The sequence below is a fragment of the Cryptomeria japonica genome, chromosome 6 (assembly GCF_030272615.1).
Source record: "Cryptomeria japonica chromosome 6, Sugi_1.0, whole genome shotgun sequence".
Taxonomy (NCBI): domain Eukaryota; kingdom Viridiplantae; phylum Streptophyta; class Pinopsida; order Cupressales; family Cupressaceae; genus Cryptomeria; species Cryptomeria japonica.
This window is the reverse complement of record NC_081410.1, coordinates 266,645,967-266,666,038: the sequence shown is the minus strand read 5'-3', so window position 1 is coordinate 266,666,038 and position 20,072 is coordinate 266,645,967. Positions and strand designations below refer to the sequence as shown.

Sequence of the window (20,072 nt, the reverse complement as noted above, 5' to 3'; positions counted from 1 at the left end):
GCCAACTCCGAGAAGCGGCAAGAGATAGTACAAAGTGAATGGAATTCATCTTGGCGACAGGGGCAAATGTCTCGGAGTAATCAATACCCTCAACCTGTGAAAACCCCTTCGCAACAAGACGTGCTTTGTACTTATCAAATGCAAAATTCTCAAAAACAGGAACAGGTAGCTGCAGATTTGAGCTTTGATACCATATTGGAGTTGAGAAATACAACCCCACAGTAGCCTGAAGATCTTCTGCAAGCCGAATAACCTGTTACAAGGAGAAGCAATGAAACAATAATCTGAAGAACACGCAAAACACAGGAAATATTCTCAAAAGATGAGAGCTCCAATTCACCAAAAATGTATTGTAAAAAGATAATACAATGAAAAGAAAAATTAACCTCTAATAGGTCAATAAACCCTAAAAAGGGAAAACCCTAGGCTTGCATATAATAATTTATAAAATAATTAATTAATATGCACCTAATGTTAGCTTAAGTGTAAAAAGATAACTGGGAACTTAAAGAATTAAACAAATATTGTTTAATTAATCAAGTAAAGACCCAATTACTCTAACAATAATAAGTCCCTTGCAAATATCTAAACACCCTTTTAACTTGATTCCAATGTTCTCTACTAGGGTTAGACATAAACCTGCTTAAAACTTCCACTACTTATGCAATATTTGGTCTAGTGCAAACCATTGCATACTTCAACTTCCTTCAGCACTAGCATAAGGCACATTAAACATATCCTCTAAATCATCATCATTCTTAGAATGCATATCTAATGAAAGGTTAGTGCCAACCTGTAAAGGAATTCTTCCTGGTTTACAATACTGCATATTAAATGTATTCAAAATAGTGCCAACATACTTACTTTGCGATAACCAAAGCTTTCTGTTTACTTGATCTCTTTTGATTCCCATGCCACGTATATACCTTGCATCTCCCAATTCCTTCATATCAAATGCCCCTAAAAGTTGAGTTTTTAGCTCACTAACCACTGCCTTAAAATTGTCGATAAGTAGCATATCATCCACGTACAAGACAATGATTAGAATATGATTATCAATACATTTAATGTATACCAAGTGATCTTCTTCACTTCTAACAAAACCCAATTTCATGACAAATGAATCAAATTTTTGATACCACATTCAAGGAGATTGTTTTAAACTATAAAGAGACCGTTTTAACCTGCAAACCAAGTGTTCCTTTCCTTTTACCTCTTTTGGCTGTTGCATATAAATTTCCTCTTCCAAGTCTCCATGCAAAAAATGAGTTTTAACATCCATTTATTCAATCTCAAAATCATTAGCTGCAACCTAAGTCCATTCTCCAAATTTTAGTCATGAAGTTCGAAATTTGGCGGATTTCAAAACTTTAATAAAAATTCGTTGAAATTCGCCATATATTCGGTAGGGTAAAGGGCACAATTGCATGCAGGGTGGGCAATTTGAAAGAAAATCTTTGACTGAGCCCTAAGAGCAGGTTGGGAGAAGGGTTCTTCACCAAGAAAGGGATATAGTCTGGTCCTAACTATCTAATCATTATTACCCACACATGGAGTTTTGGATATGCGCTTGGTAGCCGACCATTAATGCTTTCACTCAATTGCTAATGCTTATCGAGATGGCAGGCAATATCACTATGCTCTTCACCGCTACACCAGCCACAATCAGCATTGACAATCGTAATGTGTCTATGCTCTCAATCCATGGATGAACTGGCAATTAATCTAATCGCTACTTCTGGCTGAGCCAAATATAATATATTTAAAAAAAGGTCTAGACTACGATGGTGGAAGGAAGAGAAAGCTCTGCGAGTCGCCTTGCACTACCCGGGAGTTTAGCCGTGCCCACAAAACTTTTATGACTGAGTCGGCTTTTTCAGTGCATTTCATGAAGAGGTTTTGTTATTTTAATTTTTTGCTTTTTCAAATTAAATTAAAAATATTTATATTTTATGTTACATCACATCTATTTGTTATATAAGTTTTAATTTAAACATTATTTATTTTATTTTATGTTTAAATTAGTATATTTAAATATATTACTGTATTAATGTTATTTTATTACTCATTTTCAATTTATTACTTATATTGAAAAAAATAATTATATAAGGCGAATTTAATGTTGAGTTGTTTTCCAATTTTTTTGCCCTTGCCGAACTTCATCCAAATTTTATGGTTGCTGAACTTGAATTTGAGTTTGAACGCGGTAACTTAGGCTGCAACAATAGATAAAAGCAATCTAACAGAGGACAATTTAGCAATAGGAGAGAAATTATCACCAAAACCAACTCACTCTCTCTAGAGTAGCCCTTAGCTACTAGTCTAGCTTTGTACTTTTCCAATGAACTGTCTGCTCCAAATTTCTTTTTGTAGACCCATTTACAACCAATGGCTTTTCTTCCTTTGGGCAAACAAACGAGATCCCATGTATCACATGATTCTAATGCCATCATCTCCTCTAGCATGGCTTGTTGCCAAGAATCACAATCATCTACTAAAATAGCTTTCCTATAGGATCTAGGTTCATCATCAGTATTTAATAAAGCAAATATACAACGAAAATCTGGTGGGTTATACTTGTCAACTAGATTTCGTTGCCTTGTGAACCTTCTGAGAATAGGAGCTTGGGGCTCTTGTTGTTCTTGATCTTGCTCAACCTCTTCTTCTTTGGTTTGATCAGTAATTGTTTTTGAACCCTCATCTTCTTCTTCATCATCCTCATCCTCATGTCCATCTCTCTTTTCTTCTCGAGGTGCACTGTCATGCTTGATTTCAAAATTTACTCTCTTTTCCTTATCTTTTTCTTTTGGCTGTTCGGGATTAGAAATAACACTAAGTTCCTTGAAAATCGCATCTCTAGAAAATATAATTTTCTTGGTTAGCAGATTCCATAACTTATATCCTTTTACTTTATCACTATATCCAATGAAAATGCACTTTTTAGCTTTTGGATCCAACTTAGTTCATTTTTCTTTAGGCACATGAACATAAGCTTCATAGCAATATACCCTTAAATGTGAAACAAAAGGTTTCTTAATGTCCACACTTCATAAGGTGTTGTATCGAGAGCCTTACAAGGAGATCTATCTAACAAGTAACAAGCAGTACTTACAACTTGTAATGCCCCCTACTAGGTCTAGCCTTGTTTTCCCCATAATTAATCCATCTCAACATACTTATGAATTAAACTAAATTGATTAGGAGACAAACTATCTTAAATATCACATTTTCCAACTTCTTAGATACCGATAGTCATAACAGAGAAACATAATCTTCTTTCTAATATTGAATTAATAATTTAATTTGGTTTATAATCTTATATTTACTTGTTCATTCAAATTACTATTTGTATTTATTTTCAGATAATATTATAATATAAATTTTACTACAAAGCAGTTCTTATAAAATATTATAATAATTATAATCATTATATTATATTATTTTCTATAATTATATTATTATTAAGTTTTTTTCTGATTATCATATAATATCGTTATTGGACTGATCAACCCACACACACACACACACACACACACACATATATATATATATATTAATAAATAAAATCAAATTATATTCTCTATGTCATGTCCCCATTTCTCTAGTGGCTATATTGATGTTTGAATTTGCCTGACATCCATCCCCACAGGCGAATTCACAGTGTAAGGGGATGATTGTTTAGCCAAAGGGGTCATTTGTTTAGACATATTTTGCTTTGGTGAATTTATAATAATATAACTTTATAATTTTATGTTATAAAGTTACTTTTTTCTAAATATAGAAAAAGGTTAATAAAAGTAACTTATAAGTTGCTAATTAATTCAATAAGTAACTTTATTTAAAAAGTTACATGACCCTCTTCCCTAGGCAATTTAGTAACTTAAAGGTGGTCAAATTCATGTTGAAGTCACCCTTGAGGTTGAGCGCTCAATTGGAGGGAGAGTAAGATTCTTTAGCATCTTTGGAGATGCCTTGTGGAGGTTCAATGAGTTTATGAAGCTTTTTTTGAGAAGAGGCAATTCATTCTTTGTTTTGTGTTTTATGAATTTTATGCATCCTTTGGGTTGTGGAGGTCTGCATCAACACGAATTTGCCTGAGCAGCCTTTGAAGGATGTGAATCCTTCAGATTTAGGTACGAAATCCCACACTCCTCTCTCACCACGGCAGCACCATTAGAGGTTAATTTGGACTTTGGGGTTCGATTTACTCCAAGATTTTATTCTTCACAACATAGTTAGGTCTGTTATATAAGATCTGAGCATTTGGATCAGAGATTGCAGCAAGGAATAAGCCACAAATGCCAGCCATACAGCTCCCTTTGCCAGCCGTACCATTCACTTGCCCGGGGTTTCAATAAAAATAAACTAAAGGGTTTTGACACCACTATTGGTGTGTGAATTCATTGTTGGAATATTAATAAGTGATCACAGTTGGTTTGGTGTAAAGAAAATATCAGATTTGGGCAGCAGCAACAATTCTTTGAGGAAAAGAGACATAATTTGGGAATCTTGCCTGGCAAGAATTTGGAATTTCAACTGGGTCTGAATAATTTTTCAATATTAGTTTTTGGTAATTATCCTAGATTTAAATAAAGTCATTTGCAGCCATTGGTAGCAGCTGGAGTTTGGATCAGTCACTGCTTCATTCCAAGCTCAAATTCCACCCTCAAACCCCAACATTGGACTCCTGGTAAGCCTTGAACGACTTAATTCTATCAAGAATCCTCTCTATTGTTTATTTGTACTTGCTGCAATTAATAATCAGAAGTCTGGAAACTATTATCAGTTCTATATTTATTGTATTGCATTTATTATTTTCCATGTATTGTCAAAAATCCAAAAAACTACAAAAAAATTGAAAATTCAATAAACTTCCAAAAACTCTTTTTGCTGGTCAAAGAATTTGAATTTGTAAACAATCAGCAGTTTGGTTAAGAATTCTAGTCAAGGATCTTTCACTCTACAATATTATTAGCACTGCCAATTGCTAAATCTATAATTATTAGCTATCTAGTAGCTGTAACAGCAGACAGATCTGACATGCATCAAATCTGGTCTGCCACTGTGAATGTAACCAAGTATGACTGCCTTATGTATTATAGTGTATAACTTACTTTACTGTTAATTAATATAGAACATTTCCAATGGTTTAGTTCAGATTTAATATTCACTCTATTAATAATTAACTAGTTTATACCTTACGTCTTACTTGTGGATTATTTGTTATTTTTATAGCAATGTGATAATATTGCTCTAATATGACACTGTCAGTTTTAGATTGTGGTTCATATCACAGTTAATTTACATATGTGCTGATGTATTGAAGTAATGCTGAATATTATAATGCAGATTATTCATTGACAGAGTAACAAATAGTTAATACGTAATTTGTGATGAGGCTGTAGTATTATTAATACCAATTTATATAATAATTATCATGAACCTTCTGAGGCATTAGGCACTTTCTTGGAGCGAATTCCTTCTTTGATTTGAAAAGTGCTCCATATGCAACCAGTTTAAAGACTCAAGGTTAATAATCTTATTATTAGCACTGCCAATTGCTAAATCTATAATTATTAGCTCTCTAGTAGCTGTAACAGCAGACAGATCTGACATGCATCAGATCTGGTCTGCCACTGTGAATGTAACCAAGTATGACTGCCTTATGTATTATAGTGTATAACTTACTTTACTGTTAATTAATATAGAACATTTCCTATGGTTTAGTTCAGATTTAATATTCACTCTATTAGTAATTAACCAGTTTATACCTTACGTCTTACTTGTGGATTATTCACTGACAGAGTAACAAATAGTTAATACGTAATTTGTGATGAGGCTGTAGTATTATTAATACCAATTTATATAATAATTATCATGAACCTTCTTAGGCATTAGGCACTTTCCTGGAGCGAATTCCTTCTTTGATCTGAAAAGTGCTCCATATGCAACCAGTTTAAAGACTCAAGGTTAATTCGCTCAGACTGAACAATCCCAATAGGATATAAACCCGATACTTCCCCCCTCCACATTGTAAGTTCTTTATATACTTTTTATATGTCCATGGAATAAGATCACATCTTCTCATGACAACGGTTATGACTTTTTATAATTTCCTTTCCTTACATAAGAGTTTTAATTAATCTCTTAGTATGATCGAATATACTTAACTAATAGTCATATTTTTATTAGCACTGTTTGAAGTCACTTTTCATGGTACGTGGTATTTGACTATTCGACGTCTCTTAAGGACATATACTCATGCCTATCAGATATCGTTTCATCTACTGGATATAGATCGCTAACTATCGATCCTCCATCCATTACAATAACTTCTGTTTTAGCCAATACGTAATACTTAGGAATATATCTTAATTGTTCTTCCTTTCCCGATATCCATCTTTCTTTGATTGTCGCCGGCTATGTCTCTTTAATAATCGATTACACATTATAGTTAGAGAATGATGAGTTGTAATTATCGATGATGATATGGCTATTGGTGTTTAGAAGAGGTCGCTGACTTTGACCACCAATTGTAATCTTTAATGATATGGAGCCAGATGTATGTTCATAATAATCGACTGATCATACCCAAAGTTTGAACACCAACCCATGCCCCTCTATCCCTTACTGGCTCACTGTTATTTAATCAAGTGAGTAATATATATAAATTATATATTTATTATTTTAGCTCGCTGTTATTTAATCAAGTATATAATATATAAAGTATATATTTATTATATTAAATATATAAATTATGTTTACAATTAAGAATAAGTAAATTATGTTTATAGAATTTATTTTGATAAGAATATTATTAATAATAAATATTAATAATAATGTTTAATAAATTCCAAATAATCATGCATTGGTAATTAATAATAATAATTGTTTCATTTATGCTATATATATAATGATCAAGGAGGGGACATGACACAACTACTGTCCAAAAGCATCTATCAAGCCGTGAACCACTTAACATACTTCTAGCTCTTTCCATTATTGTCTGATTTAACCTTCCTACCACTTCATTTTTGTTGTTGAGTATATAGAGTAGTTTTTTGTCTTACAATTCTTGCATGCTTACAAAATTCATCAAATTCCTTAGAACAGTATTCTCCTCCATCATACTTCTCATATGTGGAAAACCACTCTTTATGTGGAGTCATATGATACGAGCATCCTGAATCAATTGACCAATGTTCTTTAGTCATAACATGTTGAGAAGAAATCTAAGCATCATCACTTGAGTTTGAGGATTTCTCTATAGAGGAATCAAACTATTTCTTTGGATTCTTGCATTCCTTCTTGACATGCCCTCTCTTAGTGCAATTCCAATACTTCACTCGATTCTTTTAGTATGAGTTTTAGATCTGCCCTTAGACTTGTCCTTAGGCCCATTCTTATCTCTTTTAGACTCTCTTTCTTTAGGCCTTCCCTTGACATTGAGAGCATCACCCAAACTATCCATAACTTTTCTCCTCATTTCTTGTGCCAACAAAGCTCCAACAAGTGCATCCATCTTTGGATCTTCAAGGTTAGTAGTGATAGCAAGAATGAAATTTTTCCGTGAATTAGGTAAAGAAAAGAGAAGTATAATGAATTTATCCTCTTCTTCAACTGAAATATCAATAGAGGCTAGTTGACTCAAAATTAAATTAAACAAATTCAAATGCTCGACTATTGTATCACCTTCATCTTAAGAGAAAACAATTTCCGTTTCAAGTAAAGTTTATTTACCAAACTTTTGGCTTGGTAGATTTCACCAATTCGGTTCCACAAGGAATGTGCAGTCGTTTCTTTTTGCACATTTAAAAGAACAAAATCAGAAAGACACAATCTGATAGTACCATGCACCTTTTTATCCACCTTCTGCAGTCTTCATGAGAAAAATTATTGGGTTTCTCTTTATTTGTTACAACCACCCATTGATCTCATTCTTCAAGGAGATCTTCCATTTTCAGCTTCCCCAACTCATAACCCATTCCATTGAACATTTCAATGTCCAAACGAGATGTAGTTGCAGCCATGATATGAACACAAATCTGCAAAAAATAGATCAACTAGAATTCCAACAAAAGCTCTAAAAACCTCCTTTCTATCACCCAAGACACAAAACTGACTAGACTCTGATACCAAATGTTGGAAAAGAAGAGGTGAACAACAATAATAGAAGCTTCAAATCAAACTGTAAATCAGATCTAACAGTGCTTATTTAATGGAAATAAAATCAGCTATAACAACAACAAGATAACACCATAGACAACCGAACGCATAACATTGTGATTATGTGGTGAAACCTTTTTGGGAAAAAACTCCACCAAGAAAAGAGGGCGAATCTGTATTATTCTTCAAAGAGATTACAATACAAAAACATTTCCTCAATCTTGCTTCAATTCAGCAGCATTTGTGTATTTATGTTGCCTCCAACTCAACTCTTCAATATATAGACCCTTGGGGGCTCAAAATATCACCATAAAACATTACCATGGGCCAAAACAAGGTTCCAAAAAACCATGGTAAAAATCCATACAACCCCTACATGCCAAACATAGCCTCTTACATGACATTACACCTTCTTACAAGTTGTCATAAGAATCCCCCAAATATAGGACATACTCTTACATGCATCATAAACTATTAATAACAAATGTAAGTATCCTCTTATGCGTGCCATAATAACTTATTCTCACGTCCAAAATGATTTACCCCACTTTGAGCCCTTATAGTTGTCATAGAATCTGTCATAACATCCCTAAAAAATAGGCCTACAATGTTATACCACCTGATGGACATCTTTTGACAACAAAAAACTTGTTTTTTAAGGCATTGACATGTGGCAAAAGTGCCACTAATAAAACCCACACTCCTTATGATGGAGGACAATTATTTAATTACATGAATGGCAAATAACCATGGGAAAACATAAAATAATAATAAATACATAATCTGGAACTGATAAGGTTGAGACACCTTAATTCCCAACATTAACCATAAGTTGCCCAATGTTAACTTAAAATTAGAACACAAAATTACTTAAGTGACCCTTGGAGCACTATAATGCCCCCACTTTGAAATAGAATTTAATGGTAAATAATAATAATAAAATTTAAATTCAAAAGAATAAAAATAAAATAAAAATAAAAATATAAAAGAATGTAATTAATCATAATTAAAATTTAATTAAGTTAATGAATGGTCAAAAAACATGGAATGAAAAGTTGCGACTCCCTCAAACGTGAGATATAAAAGGGAGAAGAGAACCTCATTTGAGAGGGAGATAATTTGGGAATCAGAAGGGCATATCTGATTTAAATAAAAGTGCAGTTCCGATTGTGAAAGGTTGTGTCCCTTTCAAAGGATAGAAATAATGAAGAGTTGCGCCCTTTCAAAGATGCTAATGGTGAAATGGTGTGTTTCTTGCCAAAGGGCATACATGATGAAGGGGTGTGACCCCTCCCTCACATTGAGAGATATAAAGGAAATGAATCAAAGCATCCAGTGAGATCACCACTGATCAGATCAGATCAGAACTGTTATTAAGTTACAGGCAGTAACATCCTTGTTCTTGGAGGTATGCATGGGGATGTGCTTAATTTGTATTCTTAATATATGAAGCCTGATAATGTTCTTATGCAGAATTTAGTAGTAATGTTAATATAGGCTGCAATATGTATGACAGTCATACTTAATACATGAGAAGTTAGTATACTCATAGCCCAATTACTTAATCATTTCTAATTCTTCCCAAAGGAGAGGCGTGGTGTTGTTAGTGAGAGGTGGAGTAAATCCAAGAGTAAATCTATTCCAAAATAGATGAGCCCCAAGGGTGAATGGAGTGATGATCCTGAAATCTGGGCTGCATTATGAGCTCCAAGGTTGAATGGACTGATGTTCCTGAAATCTGGGCTGCATTATGGAGGTGTTGTTGTTGCCCCCTAGACAAGTAAATCCCCATCCAGGGTTGAGAATTAGAAGGGATTAAGATTAGAGCTTGAATAAAGACAATATCAGTTGTGCTATGAGCAACCATAGTTATTTAATATGTAATTAATCTAGCATAATAAGTAGTAATGTATGTTGCTCTTTAGGAATTGGCAGCCTCTTAACAGGGGACATTACAAGCACTCCTAGCCATAAGCTGACTAAAGTGAAACTGAAAAACATAACACATTTAAATAAAAAAAAGTGTATGCCATAGTAAAGAAATGTCTCAATTTCAAGTAAAAAACTCTAAAAAAAGGGGACAATTCGTGAAAAAGCATACTCCTTTTCTTTAATGTCTAAATCAAGTGAAAATTAAAAAACAAAAAGTGCCTTTCTTGACTATGAGTGTGCTTCTCTCAATTGAATGGACAAATTTCATAGGAAAGAAATCAGCAAAGGTTTCAAGGCTAACTCCGCTGTAGAAGGATGTTTTGGAGATATAAATGGAAAAGTTTCCTCCATAAAATCTTTTGCTGTTTGCTCTTCACCCTTTCATTCTTTTTAAGCTCCATTGAAGGTTCTTTTTCTTCACTTTCAGCAGGGTTTTGAGCAATTTTATGGCAGGTTTTCTAGTCTTGCAACAATGTTAATGACAACACATTATTTAATATTCCTTTGTAGTAGCTGCCATATGTTACTAGTTATTAGAAACAGTATTGCAGTTTGGTGTGACATTAAATGTTTATTGCTTATTTCATTCTTCATTCAAGGTTCTCCAAGTTCATTAAACCAATTTTCACCAATGAGAATCATATGGAGGTTGTCATTGAGCAAACGATCAATCATTAGGGTTTCATCACTCACTTTCAAGTTTCTTCGGAGGATCTTTCATTTTTGGAACCATAGTTTGAAAACTTGTACTTGGTAAAAACATGGTAGATCCAAATTTAAGTTGGACTCCATGACTTAGACATTCAGAAAACACATAAATTCCTTATCTAAAAAAACTCAAAATCTAACATAATAAATAAATAAACTACATACTTATATAATTAAAAATTGTAGTATTTTGGGCGATGGCCTTGGTTTGATTGGCTAAAGCATCCTATTGCAGGCAAGAGGTCATGAGGTCCAATCTCCTCATCTCCTTGTGATACCGGAGGGTGTGTCGCGATAGCGTTGCCGGTCACATGAAAAAAGTTTAGTAGGCACATTGCAGTTTATGAGGAGGTCTACCCAATTCCTGTAGTCTAAATTTTTTTTGTAATATTTTATAAATTTCAATAAAATAGATATATAATAGTAAAGTTATCAAATATTTTTAATTTAAAAGGATTATTAACATCACATTGTAAAATTTAGACCTAAAAGTTTTAGGTTAGAAAAACAACTAAAAATTTGAATTTCAAAATAAAAACAAAAATTATTATGAAAATCATTACAACGAACTTACCTTTCAAGATGGGCACTCCTCCACTAATGCCAATTCCAAAATTTCTTAGTGTGAATCTCTTCAAGACGATATAGACATCAAACAACATGAATCTATCAAATGCCTTAAAATGCCTTCAAAAGCCTTAAAATTAGTCTAATGGCATGAAAATGACTTTTTAATTATGGATACGTGCTAGAAAAAATGACTATGAAAGGGTACACATTAATTTTGACTAACACCCATGTAGACAATGATTTTTAACATTTTTATTGGCAATTTGTTATGTATTTTAGGGGTTTTAACTCAATCATAGTAAAATGTGATTTTCATGCTATAGATGGAATGTTGCAGAGTACTCGACGAGTTTTTTTTGCTCAGCAAGTATTTATGCCTTTAACTTGCACAAAAAATCGACAATTCTCAGGCACAAACTCGGCCGCATAAAATAAAGAGGCCCAAACACATCAACAAATTATCTAAATGTTTTTTCAAGTCAGTCTCGTTCTCTTCATCAGAATATATACATGAAATATAACATTTAATGTATATTAAGTATAAGTCACATTTCAATATGTCTTTTTCCTTTCTTATACTTTTAAGTTATATTTCATGTATATATTAGCAGAATGTTTAAGAGTGGTTTAAGATCTCTAGGAGTTATAATGCAAATTCTAGGTTTTAGAAGATCTTTTAAGTTTTCAGACTTTTATTCAAATTTCAGTAATCAATAGGCTCTTATTAGCATCTCGATCTCTCTACCTCACTTTATCTGCCCCAAATTCTAGACCTATCTATCTCCCTATCACTCTTCCTCTGTCCCCTCTCTCTACCACTCTCTATCTGACTCTATCCTCTCTTCCCCAAGATCTAGACCTATCTTTCTACCTCTCTCTCTCTCACCCTCAAACCCCTACGAGGGGTGCTACCCTCAACCTCATTTTGGTGAGGTGGAGGAGCCACATCTGACTCCTAGGACTAGACCCTTTAGTTCTATCTCTCCCCTAGTTTTCACTAGAGCTGGGAAGAGGAAGATGTAAAATGTTTTGATGTAGTATTTACTTTTAGTTTTACAAAAACAATTTGCTATTTCATTTTGTTTCAGTCTATTAACCATCAACATTCCACAAGAGGATGCCATTTTGTACCCAATTTACATTTAAATCAATTGGATATATCTAGACTCAGCTTGTTTCTTTTGTGTAGTTATTTTTTGACTCATTGGATGCATCTCCTCACTGAATTTTGTAAGAAAAATGCATTTCTAATTAAATTTACTCAAATTTTAAAGCAGCCGAGTTTCTTTTTTGGGCCTTGGCAAGTAGTTCAACTATGCTAGGCACAATGGTATAGCTTTACTTTTGAACTCTCCAATTTTTGAATTTTTGTTTCTAAGTCTCATTCTCAGTTTTCAATATTTTCAATTTATGACCAATCTTGTCATTTTGCTGTAATTACTTGTCATTTATTCCTTTTCTGTAAGGAACTTCACTACTCTTTGTTCATGCTATTTTGCCACAATGTAATGTTGTTGGCTCATTAAGATTTTTTCATCTACCAAAGGATGAATAGAATTGTGGAGATACCTAATTGTAGTCAAATTGCTGTCTAACTTGTTCTATCTTCAACTAAAGAACTACAAAACTTCCCATTTTGCTTCATTACATAATTTCTAGAAATATTGTTCTTGTCCCGCTTGAGAACATCTTTGTGTTGGCAATTTTCTTTTCCAATCTGTCTATTCTCTCCTTGCAAGCTAATGCATATGCACACAATGTTGTCTTGGGTCTTTATAAACAACTCTCCCATTCATCTGTGTTAGTCAATTTACCTTTGAAAACCTTGCTTGGGGGTCCCTTTTGTTGTTTTAGTGGGGAATTTGGCTCATACTTTGTTTGAGAAATAATCAAACCCAAAATGGCCCTTACAAGCACCATGAAGCCCATCAAAATCCTTGATCTCGTTGTCCTCCTCGTCCATGTTCTAATATTGCTTGCTTTGATCTCACTTAGATTGGTCCCATTTAGGGTGGGGAGTGTGTGCCATCTCTTTCTACTCGAATTGCTCATGTGTACTCTATTCCACCTTGGCTTCCCTCCTAAAAGTCAGTCAATCAAGCTAGATTCAAGAGTTGGGCCATTGATAGAAAAATCATTAGTTGTGGTAATCTCATGAAGATGGATCCCATCTCATTATCCATTCTTGTCATATAAGCCAAGTTGGGACAATGTGTAAGTGGTAAGTTCTTACAATCTAGCAAAATGTAGTAACCTTGATGGGCTTCAAAGTAACGGCCACTTGAGGGAGACAGACCCATCTAGGAGTGATTTGTAACATCTCACATTGAAAAACATGAGAATTGAGTGGAAGTGATAATTCTTGAGTTGTTTTACACCCAAATTGGTACATATAAATGGTTGGTGAAGGTTTGGGCATTTTCTGTCTTGAGCACATCATGATTGGAAACATCAGCCCCCTTTTCATCATTATCGTATAGAAGGTATACATCTTCTAGGGTCTTTGGTCTTTGAATTTGCAGTTTGAAAAGCACTCATTTGTCTCTTTAGCCATTCATTATCTACAAGTGGGGACCTGGGCACCACCTTGCCCTTTGCATTGGGATGTGGAATTTTCCAATGTTGAGCCCTTTGCAAGAGGTTGGTCATGTGGATGGTATGGGTTCTTGCAACACCTTGATTGCTATCACCTTTGGCTACTAAAGCACTTTAACCTCAACTTGATTTTTCATGATCTTCACTGACTCCACACACCGCTCCATCATTCTATGTTTCTATCATCAGAATGGGGTATTATGAATTCCTTTCTTACATTCTTGTTATTGGCATTGCATACTCGATCTAGACTAGGTTCCATAAGCACCTTCATATTTGAATAGTTATTGTCATTGGTTTCTTGGTCTGCACCATTTGGACAAAATCCACGTGTTCTGATTGTGAAGATATACACAGAGTGACTGAAATCATTGCCAATGATTACCATCTCATCCTCGATTTAGACTATGTTCACATAAGCACCTTCATATTTTGAATAATAATTGTCATTGTGGTTTCTTGGGCTGCACCATTTGGACAAAATCCAATTGTTCTAATTGTGAGGATAATCATACACGGAGTGACTGAAATTATTGAATTTTGTGCATTGAACAATGGCAAGCCTAATGCAAAGTTCTATTTTCACCATTTTGTTGATGTTTGCATTGATTCTTGTTGTTTATCTTTTCCAACATGGATCATCATGCTAGTTTGGAGGACTAACAACCTCACTAAGTATTGTTTTGAAGACTTCCTAATGAACTAGATATATGTCAGTATTCATTTCCAAAGGTAAGTGATTAATAATTAGGATGTAGGTGATACAGAAGTGGTATACATCTATATAAACCACCTCGGTGATCTAGAAACCCAAGGGAATTCTTATGAGTTAAAAAAGGGTATCTTTTACAGGCTCAATTATTGTATTTGTTCTTATCAAAAGAATAATCTAGAAAAATGGGGCAGTGTTACAGGGAATAACTAGATACAAAATAATACTTGTTTTTTCTATACACTTCATCTTCATACATATTATATATATAGGATTTTCATATCCTATTTTGAAGGAAACAAATCCTCTAAATATTTGAATTGTTTTAACAACTCAAACAAACAAATATTCGTATAACCAATATATTATCCTATAGATAATATTTTAGCAAACTATAACAAACTAAATAATATAATGTTCCCATGTGAGCACTAATTCCTAACACCCCCCGTTAGTGTGAACATGGCAAGAAATCACATCCTCCATCTGCAGTATGCACACCCTCGTGGCATGTCCAACTGACTCATGACCTTGATCCAAAGAAAGGCTCTCTCCTCGCATGGTTTTAAACAAGCTTACCACAAACCTTGACGTGAATAGAAACCTCCACCATCTGTCCACCTCATGTGGTTTTCTGGATCCTGCCACAAACCCTTTCAAGATCCATGAATTGACTTACACTGGTGCTTATATTGCTCCAACATCAGGGGGAAATATAGGAAATGCAACTCACACAAAACAAAACATGGAACGATTTCACATTACATCTATGAGAACCAAATGTTGTTCTCAATTGCAGTCACTGTTGTCGATCACTGCCACCTAATCTCGAACAGCATAGGAAACTGCCACTGCCGCTAGAAGTTGCCCTTGACTTTAGCCGATTTAGCTCGAAATGGAAATGGAACATTGATGTTATGTCCTCCCCCAGAATGTGAAATTTCCACTTATTCACACCACATAGGAGCATTGAAAAGAAAACAAATCACATAAAACTGCATACCAATGTTTGGATCTTGCTGCACATGATCATAATTGCCAGTGAACGTATTCACCAGTCGATCATCTTCTGACGAAGTATGGCAGTCAGAGGATCTCCATAGTCAAAGGATCATGGATGTTAGCTGCTTTCCTATACAATTGCCCTTCCAGCATTCAACACACTATGTAAAGAAGAAGAAAACCAAAAATCTGAAGCACACATCACACCATTTGCAACTGGAAGCAAATACACAACTGAAAAAAATATCACCATGCCTGATGCGCGACATCGTTGTTGGTGACTGACAAGAGGACATTGATTAACCTCCAACCTCTGTTGCCTCTTGCCTCCAATTGATTTGCTACTTGCTTAGCAAATTTGGCTTTTGAGGCTTATTTTGTCACTTATGAGGAAAGAATATATCCTCCCCCCATTGATGTGAACTTCTCTTGTATAAAGGAGTGTCGGGTACAACTGATAATGCATTCCAATTACAAATGAGATTTTAATTTTTTTTTTTTAATATTTAACACTTCAGATTTGTGACATACATTCTTTTGAAAACACAACAATAATGACTCATACAAACAAAATGGACCTTATTTAAAAATATTAATATAACTTGACTCAATTCCCACTTAAAACCACTCAAATGTTAACCATCAATCCAAAACTGATCAAGTGAAAGATCAGATTGTCGATGCAGACCAATCACCGGCTAAACACGAATTTGGACTCCTTAAAATCTTTGCTAATCAGTTAATGAAATGGGCCACCAATGGTGAAAGATCCTCCAACACCCACAGTTAGGACTAGGGAAAAGTCCACCCACTACACCAGTTTCAACACACCTCACAAAGGATCCGGCATCAGAAATATGATACAGCCTGTCTCCACGCCAACAAGGAGCTGCAATACATGAATAATAATAACTATGCTCAGCCAAACCAAGATGGGTAAAAACTAGAAGTTGATGCACCAACACCACCACAAACCAAAACAACTCGCTACCAACACACTAGCTGATCAAAACAAATTGCAAAGAAGCCATCGATCCAACGCAAAAGGTATCGATCAAATGAAAAAGAAACTCACACCCAATGGATGAATTCTCTATTCAATAAGAAGCCCATCCAAGTATAAACCGCCTACGAACACTTGATGGCAATGACTCGTTGTTGATGGAAGCACAAAACCCGTGGTAAGGGTCGATCTATGAAATGAAGGTGCAGATCAATCACAAAGCACCAATCACCTCCGCCAAACAAATCGAAGACTAAGATCTATAGAAATGGAAGCCTTAGGTCCCACATGCATCTGTCCCACACATCAACTCTTGCAAGCTTAAACCGTTGAGCGAGAGGAAATGAATATGCCCACAAACTGTTGCAAATGCTTGGCCAATTAAAAATCAAATCGCCAAAAACTTTGTACCGATTCTCCAATAGAAAATGACGCCAATCAATAGAGAACTCGCCAGCTAAGAAACTAAGTCCACCTTGTGTTCATGGTTCAAGTCATGAAATGCGGATCTTGTAAAACACGTGAGCTCAGCACATGAATACCAGTCGATGATCACCCCTAGAAACATCGACCAATATGAAGGGATGACCGCTTCAAGAAGATGAGGCCCTAAGATTAATGCAAAAGGCTTTCAAAATGCCAATATTCTCTCCATAATAGGCCTATAGAATTATGTAGCTTTGATACCAAATTAGAAAAATGGGGTAGTGTTACAGGGAATAACCAGATACAAAATAATACGTGTTTTTTCTATACACTTCCTCTTCATACATATTAGATATATAGGATTTTCATATCCTATTTTGAAGGAAACAAATCCTCTAAATATTTGAGTTGTTATAACAACTTAAACAAACACATATTCGTATAACAAATATATTATCCTACAGATAATATTTTTAGCAAACTATAACAAACCAAATAATATGATGTTCCCATGTGAGCACTAATTCCTAACAATCAGAAGAGGGGACATGAGATGTGTTTCACTATGGTCAAACATGTTACACATAAGACAAAAAAAACTTCATGGCCAAGAGGAGTTGGCATTTGTAGTTTGTAGATGTTTGAAATTCTTCTGGAAACTCTTTTGTAGCTGATGCATGTTGTAGACGTATAAAAATGACCACTTTCCTAAATGAATATTTAATGTTCATTTTCTTCTCATTCCTCTATTTAGTTAAATCTAATTTAATTAAATCATCCACATTCCTCTATTTGATTAAATAAATTATTCAATTTATTTATTTAAATTCACATAAACTTTTCATATCATTTAATTGAATAAATCATTTATTTAATTAAATCTCTTCTCTCTCCTTTTAATTAAATTTACGTTTAATTAAATTATTCACTTCAAATAAATAAATCTAATTTATTTAAATCCCCCACTTACATCTATTTTTGTTGAAATAAAGCAATTTATTTTAATAAAAATTATCCTCCATCCACTTGCATTCTCCTACTTCTCCCACTTGCTTCCTAACCCTCTTTCTAAATTCTTCTAGAACCTATCTAATCTTAATCAATTAGCCTAAACCCTTCAATCATCCCCTTTCCCTAAATTTGAGGATGTCACTTCTCAAATTTAGAGTAAAGTCTTCCAAAGGTATTAAAGCCTTTATGCCTTCAACAATCTAACTTGTTGAGTTCTCCCAAATTTGGAAGGACTCTTACAAATTTGTCTCCAAAGTTTTCCAAACCATTAATGGTTAACTAACCCTTTTGGCATGGTTAGAGACTTTTTGCCTAACTCAACCCTCATCTAACCAAGGGATCTTATCAAGCATTCATTGCTTTGACCATGGTTATTCCTTTAACCCTTGCACAAGAGTTTATCCTTTGGGTAAAAGCTTTATCCAATGGATTTTCTTAATCTAACCTTAACCCTTACCTTCTAAGGTAACCATGAGGTCTTCTCAAGCATTTAATGGTTCTTACATCTCCTCTCAAGCAATCTTATGTTGACAGTTGTCACCATTTCATTGGTGGGAATTGTGAACATGGATTGATTAACTTTCAATCCTGACCCTTGATAAGATTATCCAATCTTGACCATCTATTGCCCTATTGTTCCTATAAATACAGCTCTATTTCCTCCATTTTAAATCATCCAAGTCTTTAGTATCGCACTTATACTCATTTTTACTAAGCATTTCGATCCCTCTTTGAATAGAAATAATCTAATAAGCATTTTAGAAGTATTTTCTTTCAATGATAATGATCACATTAAGCTAGTATATCATGTTAGGATAGTTCTCTACTAATCTTTTCATCTTATCATCATATATATACTAGTTTAACTCATATTTGATAAAATCATGCGTAATTAGGATTGCATTCATGTTAGATTGATCAAAACATCCCTCATTCTCATGATCGTCATCCCTAAGTCACTTTGCTCAGTGATCTGAGAGCAAAGGCATTGGCTTAAGGGGTCTTGTGAGATAGACAACAATGGAACATCCCTTGGGAAGTTGAGCTATTCCACATAGCTACATAACTTGCACTAAGAGTCCCATTGGTGTGTGGACTAGTCATGATTTCGTAATCTTCGTTTCATTGCACCACTTTTCCCACATACACATGTATAATAACCCCTTTGAAGCTTGTAGAAGGGGTTCTTTTCAATTTTTTGGACTGCAATTCTGCATTTTTGCCATATTCTAGTAGTCTTGTAATTGTTGAAGCAATGAAGTGTGATTGGGAAGGTAGGGAGTACTGGCATTGATATTTAAGTGTTTGGTCATCAAATTCATTATGAAGGTGTCTGTGAAGACTTATAATATGCAGTAAACATTGTAACCAGCTAAGCAGACAGTTGTTAGAGGAGATAAAACCTCACCCTTCTGGAGTTTTCATTCACATTTGGTTTTCCAGACCAATTTGTGTTTAATGTCCATCTTATGTGCTATGAGTACTCTTGTAGTTGTTTTATAATCTTCCTTAGTGCTGTTAGCACTTAACAACCATAATTTTAGATTTCAAGGTTTCTTCTAGAGATGTTAACTTCAAGAACAGTTAGTAGATCGGTCAAGCATTGATCGAGATGTTTGAGATTTGTGTTGATAAGACCGGGAGTGGAATGTCTCCCTTGTTTACAGATCAGTTTGGTATTAGAGCTATGTGTTCTTGTTCAATTTGATGTGTTATTGTGTCAGCCTTCTTCCTCTTAAGCTTTACATCCTTTCAAGTGGACGTCAAAATAGAGATTTATCTATTTGAAGGTGAAGGATATTGTGAATAACATGACCATTGGCCTGCTCAGCTAGAAGTATGTTTTCTGTATCCTGTTGATAAATAACAGGTTACCCTTGCAAAGTTAAATCAACGAGGTCTTTCTTTAACATGGTTTGAGAGTTATGCTTATTATTTAGCTGTAAT

The 20,072-nt window shown here is 34.3% G+C and overlaps 1 protein-coding gene across 1 annotated transcript in view; it reads left to right on the top strand.

The window, feature by feature from the left end:
• Nucleotides 1-20,072, top strand: part of LOC131062606 (protein Ycf2) — a 198,422-nt gene that overhangs the window by 78,079 nt on the left and 100,271 nt on the right. The gene's annotated exons all lie outside the window — the stretch shown is intronic.